Here is a 13,209-nt window from a genome sequence, read left to right on the forward strand (position 1 = left end):
ATTCACTGGTGAATCACTAAAATGGCCTAAATCAGATAAATACCCCCAGATAATTGGGAAAACAGCACATTTTTGATAAAGCTGTTCCAGGACTTAACCAAAAATTAACTCTATCTCAACATTTAACGTTACCAGTTAACTTGAAACTAGATGAAAACAGAGATTTATGTTTAGAAACAGAAAAAATGCTGTCAGACCAAGGTAAATGATACTATTTTTCTATTTGAGTTCTTCAGCATCTGTAAAAGCCTATGCAAATAAAGCCGGCCAGGCACGGTAGCTCACACCTGTAATCCCAGCACTTTGGGAGGCCAAGGCAGGCGAATCACTTGAGGTCGGAGTTCGAGACCAGCCTGGCCAACATGGTGAAACCCTGTCTCTACTAAAAATACAAAAATTAGCCAGGCATGGTGGCATGAGCCTGTAATCCCAGCTACTCGGGAGGCTGAGGCAGGAGAATCACTTGAACCCAGGGGGCGGAAGTTGCAGTGAGCCGAGATCATGCCACTGCACTCCAGCCTGGGCAACAGAGCGAGACTGTCTCAGAATATAAAAATAAAAAATAAAGCGTTGGAAAGTGGGCCATGAAAATACATTTCGCCCTTTAATTATACTTAAATTCGAATCTGTTCCTACACAGATTTGCCTGTCAGCAGATTAAAAATGTTCCTTTCTTAGACAAAATTTAACAATATTAATTTATTAACGTTATAAACAAAATCACAGTGACATTAATACAACCTAATGTTTTCATTAAGAGAATTCCAATTTAATCGTAATATGGGTTATATTCATACCATGATTTGTTTTATAGAGGGTTCAGCACTGAAAACAAGTGCTGTTATTCAATGGCGTCATCTTGGGAGGTAAGACCTTCCACGGATTGGGATGACTGGGATGGATTCCACGGATTGGGATGATTGGGATGACTGGGCGCATCCCAGTCCAATCGTGGCCAAGACTCAAAAGTTTTTTGACGTGCCATGTATAGGATTCTCAAAGACAAACCTCACACACACACAAAATCCTAGTCTCCACCTTTTAGAATAACATTTCATTTGTGACCAAAAACAATGCTGACCACTCACTTCATTCACCAGACTTTCCTATCTCCAAAAGGTAAATATAAGCACCTGCAAAATGAAGACTTACCAGAATTAAGAACACGCAGTATGCTCTAAAGACAAATTCAAAAGAAATATACCAAATATTTCAGAATCTGGAAATGTCACTAAAATAAATACATAACTTTCCAAGGCAGGGAGCAGTGGCTCATGCCTGTAATCCCAACACTTTGGAAGGCCGAGGTATGAGGATCACTTGAGCCCAGGAGTTGCACACCAGCCTGGCAACATGCCAAAATCCCATTTCTAACAAAAGATACAAGAATTAGTAGATGTGGTAGTGTGTGCCTATAGTCCTAGCTACTAGGGAGGCTAAAGTGAGAGGATTGCTAGAGCCCGGGAGTTCAAGGCTGCAGTGAGCTGTGATCATGCCACTGGAGTCCAGCCTGGGTAACAGAGTGAGACCCTGTCTCGATAAAAAAATAATAACTTCCCATTTGGAGAGTTCTGATGTTTGTTTTTAAAAAGCAGTCCCAGGCCAGGCACAGTGGTGCCCACCTATAATCCCAGCACTTTGGGAGGCTGAGGCAGGAGGATCATTTGAGGCCAGGAGTTCAAGATCAGCCTGGGTAACATAACAAGACCTGTCTCGCCGGGCACGGTGGCTCATGCCTATAATCCCAGCACTTTGGGAAGCCAAAGCAGGCAGATCACCTGAGGTCAGGAGTTCAAGACCAGCCTGGACAACATAGTGAAACCTCATCTCTACTAAAAATACAAAAATTAGCCCAGCGTGGTGGTGAGTGCCTGTAATCCCAGATACTCAGGAGGCTGAGGCAGGAGAATAGCTTGAACCCAGGAGGCGGAGGTTGCAGTGAGCCGAGATCGCACCACTGCACTCCAGCCTGAGCCACAGAGCGAGACTCCATCTCAAAACAAAACAAAACAAAAATAATAAATAAATCTTGTCCCTACAAAAAAAAAAAAAATTTAATTAGCCAGGCATGCTGGCATGCACTAGTAGCCCTAGCTACTCAGGAGGCTGAGGCAGGAGGATTGCTTGAGCCCAGGAGTTCAAAGCTGTAGTGAGCTATTACTGAGCCACCGCACTCCAGCCTGGGCAACAGAATGAGAACCTGTTTCTTTAAAAAAAAAAAAAGGCAGTCATAATACCTTACAGTTGCCCCAGAGATGACTATGAAACTACATAGTAACAGAATTGGAAATGTGAAATATCATACCAGATCTGTGTAAAAGCAGTAAAATGATACTGAAAAGTAATGAAAAACAACTGAAATTGTCTAATTTAAACATTTAAACTCATACTTCTATTATATTTGCTTCCAGAGTACCCCTGAAGGCACAGTATTTAATATGGTTATTTATATCCACTCATCTTTTTATACTTAGTTCACCTTGGTTTGAATAAACTGGGATTTTCCAAAATAAAGACTTTCCATATTGTTTGTTGTTTTGTGAAATTTTTCTTGTAAAAGATGGGTTAGGCCGGGCACAGTGGCTCACGCCTGTAATCCCAGCACTTTGGGAGGCCGAGGCAGGCAAATCACTTGAGGTCAGGAGTTCGAAACCAACCTGGCCAACATGGTGAAACCCCATCTCCACTAAAAATACAAAAATTAACCGGGCATGGTGGCACACACCTGTAATCCCAGCTACTCGGGAGGCTGAGGCAGGAGAATAGCTTGAACATGAGAGGCGGAGGTTGCAGTGAGCCAAACTCACCACTGCACTACAGCCTCTGTCTCAAAAAAAAACAGAGCACTCTGTCTCAAAAAAAAACAAAGGGATGCTAACTACCACCTCACAAAATTATTGGGAAGACTGCCTAAGATCTATACCACCTAGCATAATAACTGGGCACAGAATAGGCAACTCAACATTAGTTCCTTTTCTTGGTCTTAAATTATTTAAGATTAAGAAAACACCTCATAATCAAGGAAGGCTAATTAACAATTCGCATTATTAATCACTGGTCAACGATGAACCTGTGTTTGCTGCCTTCTTCATACTCCAACCCATTCCCTTCCCAGCTCACTATTTCCAGCTTTTCAAACTTCAGTTACTATGTTTAGAAAAGTGATTTAATTTTAGAAACCTGGAAAATTCTTCTAGGAGTAAATTCTTCTAAGAGTAAATTGAGCAAAACCTTAATCTGCCCCCAGGGGAATTCTGAGTAAAACAATTATTTCTGACAAAAGTAGAATTTTCTATGGGGGTAATTCAATTTAACCACATGACTACTACCAAAGTTGCAAACAAAGTGACAGAAGACAATCTGGAACATACCGTCCAGATTCCCCAAAAAGAAATGTCCTCCTAAAATCCAAACCCCTCCCTCCCTAATTTGAGGTAGTCAAATCTTATTAGGTGATCTGAATTCTCCAGGCTCTGACACCAGTCCAGCTCCTTAGGCCAGAACTGCAGCCGTTTGTAAAAGAAATACCCTGAGCAAACCCCACCCCTCAAAACATCCCCAAAAGGCAGCGAGGTCCAGAGAGTATCTTCTCCAACGACACCAAGGGCTCGGCAGCGCAATCCTTCCCCCAAGGTCATTCAAGTCAGTGAAGGTGCTACGGTAGAGCTGCAGGCAGTCTCAGGTCTTCTGGAAATGACACTGTAGGGGTTTTGGGGGTGCCTATTCTCTTCCCCTCTCCCACCCGCAAGGGTGAGCACTAGCCTCGGCATTTCCGAAACAAGCCACAACAAGCTCTGCAGTGTTAGGAAAGGGGTTGACGCGATGAAGAAACAGATGCTCCAAAGCAAGATGTCTTTCTCGGCTCGCTGAGGCTCCTCCAAGGTTATGCACAGAAACCGCAGCCACCTCCAAGAGCTCTAAACCGGGCTCCGAAGCCCCAGCGCGGCCGCTCCGGGTCGCCAGCTTCCCTGCAGGCAGGCTCCGCAGCCAGAGGCCGCCAGCCCCAGAAACCGCACTTCATTCCTGCGCTCCGGGAAGCCATGGCTCCTTCCCCGCCCGGGCCGCTGGGCAGGGGCTGGGGATGCGCTGGGAGGCGGGCCCCGCGCTGCGGAAAGTTCACCACGGCGGGCGGGGGGAGGCCCCGGCCCCGCTCGCCGGCGTCCCCCTGCAGATTCCACCATTAATTAGTCCTAAGGACTGTCTACTGGCAACATAAACAAAGCGAATGTCTCTAATTCCTTCCCGGCCCAGCGGTCTGGCTGCCAGAGCAGCAGAGCGCCTGGGACACTGGCCGGCGCGGCCGACAGCTGCGCCGGCCGCGGGACCCCCTCCCCGCCCGGCCCGCGCCCGGCGCCCCGCGCCCGCAGCTGGCCCCGCACGCCGGCCCGACGCGCTCCCAAACCGCCCTCCTCCTCCTCCTGCTGGAGCTCCCGGACCCTTCCTGTCTGATCACTTCCTTCCTCCGGTGCCCGCCGGGCCCCGCGCAGCCCCCTCCCCGGCCGCCTCGTCGCCCCCCGCCCCAGTCCGGCCCGCGCCCCCTCTCCCAACCCCAAACTGTACCCCCGAAACTCTTCGCCGCCCCCTCGAAAACGTCTCCTCCGCGTCTCTGCCCCAAACATTTCTCCTCAGTCTCGCTCCCACCAAGAAGTCTCCTCAGAACCTTCCCTCCCCCTCCCGAGGAAAAATCTCCTCAGTCTCTTCCTCCAACTCCACAAACATGTGCCGGGTCTCGCCCCAAAAGGTCCCCTCCTGAGCCCTCCCTCCAAAATCCATTCCAACTCTTCCCCAACTCCACACCCCCATTCCTCCTCGGCTGCGCCCGCGGTTTCTTCTGCCCCGTGGCCGCGGGTGCCCCGACCTCACCCGGGACCGGCCTCCCAACCCCGCCGCCCTCCGCTTCCCGCGCCCGTTCCAGCCCCCCGCGCCGCGCTCCCGCCGCCGCCTCACAGACCCTCACCTCGGCGGCACGGAACCGCGCTCCCGCCCGCGGACGGCTCCGGCGCTCAGCTGCCAGCGACCACAGCCTCCTCTGGCCCCGCGGGACTGACAATGAGGGGCGGGGCCGGATGGTGACGTCAGCGTTCTGAAAGGCGGGGTCTTTGCGATGGGCGGGGTTGGTCTGCAGGCCCCGCCCCCTCCGTCCTGTTTTTTTTCGCTACCCAGGACTTAGACTCCACCAAATTTTTATTGCCTCCGTAGCTAGGGCCTGTGCTAGGCGTCCTGGGAAATCGAAATGGAAGACAAGACTTCTCGATTTCAGGAGGGACGCTTTCGGCCCGCGTGGTTGCTCAAGTCCGTAATCCCACTTTGGGAGGCTGAGGCGGACGCATGGCTTAAACTCAGAAGTTCGAGACCAGCCTGGGCAACATGGCGAAACCCCATCTCTATAAAAAATACAAAAATTAGCCGGGCGTGGTGGCGCGCGCCTGTAGGCTAAAGTAGGAGGATGGCTTGAGCCCGGGGAGATCGAGGCTGCAGTAAGCCGTGATCGTGCCACTGCACTCCAACGTGGGTGACAGAGTGAGACCCTGTCTCAAAAGAAAAAAAAAAAAGCAGGGCACTCTCAGTAGGGTTGTGAGGATTAAATGAGATAATCAATGGAAAGGTGCTTAGCCTAGAACCTGATATGGAATAATCACTCAACAAATGCTATTTCTATTACTCCGCAAATGCAGAGAAGGAACTCAGCTCAGACTCGGGAGGCATGGGTTCCAGTCCCACACTGTGCTATTAATTCATTGTGTGATGCTAGACAAGTACTTTCCCATCTATGTTCCCGATTTTCATCTTCTTTAAAATGGGAAGGGGGAATAACCAGATGATCTCAAAATCCCCTCCCATACTTCTATGACATACTTCCTTTAAGTCTACTATCTAAAAGGCACCTAGTGCCCTGAGAAGTCAGGAGGAGGGCTTCGAAGACAGCCCAAGACCCACACCCAGCATAGTACAGGACACAGCCAGAGACTGCTCTCGCTGCGGATGCCCTCCCACACGCTGGCACACAGCAGCATTCACAAGCCAGGACACAGATAGGCTGAGGGCTGCTTCCTCTCTGACTACAGCAGCATGGTTGGTCTCTTGAGATATCTCTTGTGTAAGCTCTTTATTGCCTATGGAATAAAGGCCAAAGCCCTGGCCTGGTATGATCACTTCCTACCTTTACACACACACACACACACACACACACACAGTTTATCCAAACTTCTCTTAGCACACCCACTGCTTTCCCACATTTGACCCTTTGCTCAAGCTCTTCCCCTGCTGTCTCACCTCCCAGCTTCTCCCAGCCAGAAAGCAATCCTCCCTGTTCTGAATAACCAATAACATTGTGTTTAACCCTCACGTGGGCATGAACACTATAACTTATAAAGAAATGACCTCCCATTTGTTTCTTAGCACTTCCTGGAGGTCAGAACCCACATGTTTGTGGAGCTCAAGCTTTGATGCCAGAAAACCCTGGGATCATATGTTCTGGGGTCATAATAGCCGTCTCTGAGCCTGTCTTCTCATCTATAAAATGGGGATAATAATATAGTCTTGTGGTGTTTGTTTTAAAATTACCTAAGATACTGTATGGAAAACATCAGGCACAGTGTTCCACAAACAATATGAACAATATGATTGTCATTCTTATTTTCTTTCTTTTTTTTTTTTTTTTTTGAGACGAATTTTCTCTCTTGTCGCCCAGGCTGGAGTGCAGTGGCGCAATCTCAGTTCACTGCAACCTCTGCCTTCCAGGTTCAAGAGATTCTCCTGCCTCAGCCTCCCAAGTAGCTGGGATTACCAGCACTTGCCACCACACCTGGCCAATTTTTGTATTTTTAGTAGAGACGGTGTTTCACCATGTTGGCCACGCTGGTCTCGAACTCCTGACCTCAGGTGATCCACTCACCTCAGCCTCCTTAAGTGCTAGGATTACAGATGTTAGCCACTACGCCAGGCCCCTGTCATTCTTATTTTCAATAGTATTATATTGACCAGGCGCGGTTGCTCATGCCTGCAATCCCAGCACTTTGGGAGGATCAGTTGAGTCCGGGGGGCGGGGGTGGATCACTTGAGTCCAGGGGTTTGAGACCAGCCTGGGCAACATGGCAAAACCCCGTCTTTACAAAAAATACTAAAAATTAGCCGGGCCTGGTGGTGCCCGTGCAGTCTCAGCTACTCAGGAGGCTGTGGTGGGAGGATCCCTTGAACCTGGGAGGTGGAGGTTGCAATGAGCCATGATAATGCCACTGCACTCCAGCCTGGTGACAGATCGAGACCCTGTCTCAAAAAAAAAAAAAAAAAATATATATATATATATATATAAAAAATTACTGTATGATTTATATATTTTTTTATATATATAATTACTATCATCAGTATTATTTCTAGTTATTAACACCACACAGCACCTCATGACAATCCACCTAATCATTTCATATGGAAGACTTTAGGGTCTTGAGAAAGGAAGAGGCTTGCTGAAAGTGGCCCTGCAAAGCATTCCCATTGGAATGGAAACCAGCACTCCAGTCTGCAGACCCCAGATGGATTCAGCAGAGTCACATCTGATGATGCCCCAGGGCATCTCTGCCATTCAGCATGCCTGCAAGCTGGAGTCAGCTTGGAGTTCTCTCTGAGAGTTCTTTGCAGCAGAGCTGACCCATTTCTGCTTTGTGCCTTTCTCCTCTCACCTTCTTTACAGAGACGTGGATCTGTGTTAAACTGCCCTTGGCATCTCTGCAATCCTCTAGGAGAACTGCAATGAGGCACTGGGCATTTCTAGAGCACTGGCCTGTGGAAGGAGGGGAGGAACTCTGGGGTTCTGATTAATTTCCTATGCTGCAGGCAGGCACATGGGTGTCCTGAAATGCCTGGCTCGGTCCTCAAAGGCCCCTAATAAATTATAGCTTATTTTTAGAAAAAATATTCAAAAACACCACTTCCCATGAAAAGTAATCATGGCTGTAAGATTGCTGGAGGCAAAGTAAGGGCCTTTACTGAGTTGCTCCTAAGGGCTAAAGCTGATTCCAAGTACCACAAACCCTTAGAAGGAAGAACCCAGGACATACAAGGGAGGTTCTGAAGAAAGAACTTTCTCCCCAGGACCCATGATCTCAGCAACCACTTATTGATTTATTCATAGCAAAAGCTTTGGCACAGGAAAGATCAGGATTCAAAACCCAGCTCTGCCACTTACTAGTTATGTAATCTTGGGCTTTTAGGTCTCTGCACCTCAGTTTCTCATCTGCAAAATGGAAATAATAATACTACCTTTCTCACACAGTGCCTGTGAGGGTTAAACATGTGAAAGAGCTGAGTTCAGAGCCTGGCACCTAGTTCATGCCAGGATATAGTGGTTGCTGTTACTATTTGAACAGGTCCTCATCCTCCCAGCAAGACCTCCCATATGCTGGACACTGGACTGGAAGTAGAGCTAAATAATAGCCCTGCCCTCAAGAAGCTCCATTAGTAAAAGGAAAGGAATAGATTTGTAACATTGGACAATAAAAGCTCCCTATTGGGCATTGTTAAGTGAAAAGAGTAAGAGTAAGTTGCCGAATTACAAGTGTAGTAGGATCCTGTAGTTATAATTTGTAATATATGCTTAGTATATGCATAGAAAAATATGGAGACTATAAAGAACTAAATAGGCCAGGCGCAGTGGCTCACACCTGTAATCCCAGTGCTTTGGGTGGCCAAGGTGGGAAGATTACTTGAGACCAGGAGTTTGAGACCAGCCTGGGCAACATAGTGAGACCCCTGTCTTTACAAAAAAAAAATTATTATTATTATTATTATTTTAGACAGAGGTCACCCTCTGTCGCTCAGGCTGGAGTGCAGTGGCACGATCTGGGCTCACTGCAACCTTTGCCTCCCAAGTTCAAGCGATTCTCCTGCTTCAGCCTCCCGAGTAGCTGGGATTACAGGAATGACCCACCACACCAGGGTAATTTTTGTATTTTTAGTAGAGACGGGGTTTCACCATGTTGTCCAGGCTGGTCTCGAATGCCTAGGCTCAAGCGATCCTTTAGCTTTGTCCTCCCAAAGTGCTGGGATTGCAGGCGTGAGCCACCATGCCTAGCCAAAATTTTACTTATTTATTTATTTTTATTTTTATTTTTTTTGAGACAGAGTCTCGCTCTGTCGCTCAGGCTAGAGTGCAGTGGTGCGATCTCGGCTCCGCCTCCCGCATTCAAGCAATTCTCCCGCCTCAGCCTGCTGAGTAGCTGGGATTACAGGCCTGCGACACCATGCCCGGCTAATTTTTGTATTTTTAGTAGAGACAAGGTTTCACCATGTTGGTCAGGCTGGTCTCGAACTCCTGACCTCATGATCCGCCCACCTCAGCCTCCCAAAGTGCTAGGATTATAGGTGTGAGCCACCACCAGGCATGGTGGCTCACACCTGTGGTCCTAGTTACTCAGGAGGCTGAGGAGGGAGGATTGCTTGAGCCCAGGAGTTGGAGGCTGCAGTGAGCTATGATCTCTGCACTGCACTCCAGCCTGAGTGACAGAGAAAGACACTGTCTCTAAAAAATAAATAAATAAAAAAGAGCTAAATAGAGAACCTTCAGTTTTTTTCTTTGTTTTTGCTTTGCTGAGTTTCATTTTGTTTTTGTTTTTTCTTTTTTTTCTTTTTTTTTTTTTTGAGATAGAGTCTCACTTTGTCATCTAGGCTAAAGTGCAGTGGCATGATCTCGGGTCACTACAACTCCACGTCCCAGGCTCGAGTAATCCTCCTACCTCAGCCTCCTGAGTAGCTGGGATAACAGGTGCCTGCCAACACGCCCAGCTAATTTTTTTTGTATTTTTGGTAGAGACGGGGTTTCACCATGCTGCCCAGGCTGGTCTCCATCTCCTGAGCTCAAGCCATCCACCTGCCTTGGCCTCCCAAAGTGCTGGGATTACAGGTGTGAGACACTGTGCCCAGCCTGCTTTGCTGTTCTGTGTGTGCATATAGTGAGAACTTTCAAAAAAGACTTTGCTATGGAGGGGAAAGGGGGTAAAAACACAGCTACAAGGTATACCAGCAGTGGGCACCTGAGCCATCTGTGCATACTGCAATAGAAAGTTCCACAGATCCCATCTCCTCCTTCGTGGGGATCCAAGAAAGCCCACGCCGAGACAATTTTCGCTTTCTCCCCTGACCCTAGCCCTTGGTTGCATTTGAACTTTCAATGCTACAAGCCAAAAGTAAGACACCTAATAGAAGTCTCAGGAATCATGACAAGGCCAGGACAAGACTTTTAAGCAGGGAGAATTTCTTTTTTGTCCCTGTCTGTATTAGTCAGAGTTCTCCAGAGAAACAGAACCGATAGGAGTATATATATATATAATTTACTTATTATGAGAATTGGCTCACAAGATTATGGAAGCAGAGAAGTCCCACAATTTGCCTTTTGCAAGCTGGAGAACCAGAAAAGATGGTGGTGCTAAGAATGGGGGTTTGTGGGCAGAGAAGTGCTGGTGTAAGTCTCAGAGTCCAAGGATCTGAGAACCAGGAGCTCCAATGTCCAAGGGGAGGAGAAGATGGATGTTCCAGCTCAATGAGAGAGAGCAAATTTTCCTTCCTCCTCTTTTTTGTTCTGTTGGGCCCTCAGTGAATTGGATCATGCCCACCCACATTGGTGGAGGCAATTTTCTCTACTCAATCTACCAATTCAAATATTAATATCTCCTGGAAATACTCAGAGATAATGTTTTACCAGCTATCTGGGCATCCCTTAGCCCAGTCAAATTGACACATAAAATTCACCATCACACTGTCCTATGCCCCTTCCACACCTTCCAAAGAATCACAATATGTCAGCACCTTGTGTCTACCATGTCTAAACTTGCACTTTCATTTTCACTCATTATATCTTTCTGCAACTTAATTTTTTACAAGTAGCAGTATTACTGTGCCATCAGAAAAAAAGGCAATAAAGATATACATAAAAAGAAAGCTAACGAAGCTGGAGTTGGCTCACTTTTGCTGGTTTGCAAACAATAAATGATTACCCAGTATGATTGAGGCCAGTGCAAAGTCCGCCAAGAATCATAGAAAGTCAGAATAGGAAGGAATAAAATAGCCCTCAATTCTCCTATCATCCCCAAAATGGCATGATTTTAAGTTCCCTCTATTCCTTTGCTCCCTCATGTTTCAGGGCAACCATTACTACATGCATTTCATTCATTCATTCATTCATTCATTCATTCATTCCACAAACATTTATAGATCCTTTATTCTGAACCAAGAATCATGCTGGGTACTTTACATATACTACCTCTTAAAGGTTATAGGGGTCATTATTGCTAGTATATTGCATATACTATCTCTTAAAGGTTATAGGGGGTCATTATTGCTATCTTGCAGACTGGGAAAATAAGGCTCAGACAGGGAAAGTCACTTACTGGTCACACATCTAGTAGGATCTAAACCAAGACATGTGCAACACCAAAGCCCAAGTCTGGGAGGAAATGGGCTGTATTCCAAAGCAAATAAGCTATGCACTCAGGCAGCCATTATTGGCTGGGTGGCTTTGGGCAAGTCATTGAACTCTTCTCAGCAGCAGTTTTCCCACCTCTGCAGAGTAAGTGTATACCCACCTATTTCATGTAAGCTAAGTGCTTTGTAAATCGTAACACATAATACAAAGGAAAGGCATCTCAGCTCTTCAGGGACTAGGTCTCACTCATCTTTGGATCTTTTGGTGCTTTTCCCCCTAGTGTTTGCCTCCATTAGTGTTCATCCCCCATTAGCGCAATTAGGACAGTCTTCCTCGCATGCATCTTATTTCCCCCTCCAGCCTGGGACTTCCTCGACCACAGGAATGATGCTTATTACTTTCTGATCCCTTTCTGTCCCTAGTACAGTGTCTGGCCTGCATCCCTCCATTCCTTTACATTTTAATTTATTTCATAAGAAATGGCTGAGTGCTTAAGATGTGCCAGGCACTACACAGACTCTAATACAGCAAAAGTCCCAAGTTTCCTGGACTGGAGGAGTGGAGAAACAGGACAACATTAAACACAATTACTTAATAACAATTTCATTAAGTGCTGCAAAGAATCAGGTGATATGCCAGGAGGGATTGGGGGATGCAGGGTGGGGACCTAACTGAATTGAGGAGCCAGAGAAGGCTTCCTAGAGGAGGTGGCCTGGAGGCTCAGAGAGGGTAAGGAACATGCTCAAGGTCACACAGCTGGTAAATGGGAAAACTGGGATTTTAACCCAGGAATGCCTGAGTCCAAAGCCCATACTCTACTAGAAAACACTGTCTTTTATTTCCTCCACCTTTTACTTCCTTGACTTTTTTTTTTTTTTTTTTTAGATGGAGTCTTGCTCTGTCGCCCAGGCTGAAGTGCAGTGGTATGATCTGGGCTCACTGCAACCTCCACCTCCCGGGTTCAAGTGATTTTCCTGCCTTAGCCTCCCGAGTAGCTGGGATTATAGGCGTGCGCCACCACACCCAGTTAAGTTTTGTATTTTTAGTAGAGATGGGATTTCACCATGTTGGCCAGGCTGGTCTTGAACTCCTGACCTCAAATGATCTGCCCACCTCAGCCTCCCCGAAAGTGCTGGGATTACAGGCGTGACCCACCGCGGCCCGCCGCCTACTTCCTTGACTTTTATTGATGAGAAAGGAGTAAGATCTGTCCAAATGAATGCTCTAAAGCAATGTTTTTTCCCAGCTTTTGACGGATCACAGATTCTTTTGAGAATCTAGTGAAATCCATGAAACCTCTCTCCAGAATTCCATGTATACAGACAGACCCACAAAATCTTGCATACAATTTCAGGGAGTTCATAGGCATCCTGAGGCCCAGGTTTAGAAATCATTCCATGGAGGACCATCGGACCTTATAGTGAGATTGTCAGAACCTCAGAAAGAGACACCAGGACCCCATAAAGAGCTCAAATCCCCAGAGAGATCTCAAGACCCTATAGAAAGAGTCTCAAGATCCAGTAGAAAGATCTGGGATCCTGTAGAGGCCCCCAAGTTGCTACAGAGTAACAGCTGGGGCTTTGCAGAAATATTCTCAAGAGGCTATAGACATAGATGAACCTCAACCTCTCATGAGGTATGATCTCTCATGAAGCTGGGGTCCTCAAAGCAGACTTGGAGAGCTATAATTTTGGGGGTTTTTTTGTTTTTTGTTTTTTGAGACAGGGTCTGGCCTCTGTCACCCAGGCTGCAGTGCAATGACACAATCACCCCTCACCACAGCCTCAAACTCCTGG

General features: G+C 47.0%; 1 long non-coding RNA gene and 1 pseudogene across 1 annotated transcript in view; both read right to left on the reverse strand.

Moving 5' to 3' along the window:
* Nucleotides 1-7,257, reverse strand: part of LOC134760692 (uncharacterized) — a 28,645-nt gene extending 21,388 nt beyond the window's left edge. Inside the window, exon 1 of the long non-coding RNA XR_010138571.1 lies at nt 4,958-7,257. This is a non-coding gene — a long non-coding RNA (uncharacterized LOC134760692). The remainder of the gene's footprint in view (nt 1-4,957) is intronic.
* The window catches only part of LOC100454429 (rootletin-like), a 78,977-nt pseudogene that overhangs the window by 56,050 nt on the left and 9,718 nt on the right, over nt 1-13,209 (reverse strand).

This window comes from Pongo abelii, chromosome 1, assembly GCF_028885655.2.
Source record: "Pongo abelii isolate AG06213 chromosome 1, NHGRI_mPonAbe1-v2.0_pri, whole genome shotgun sequence".
NCBI lineage: Eukaryota > Metazoa > Chordata > Mammalia > Primates > Hominidae > Pongo > Pongo abelii.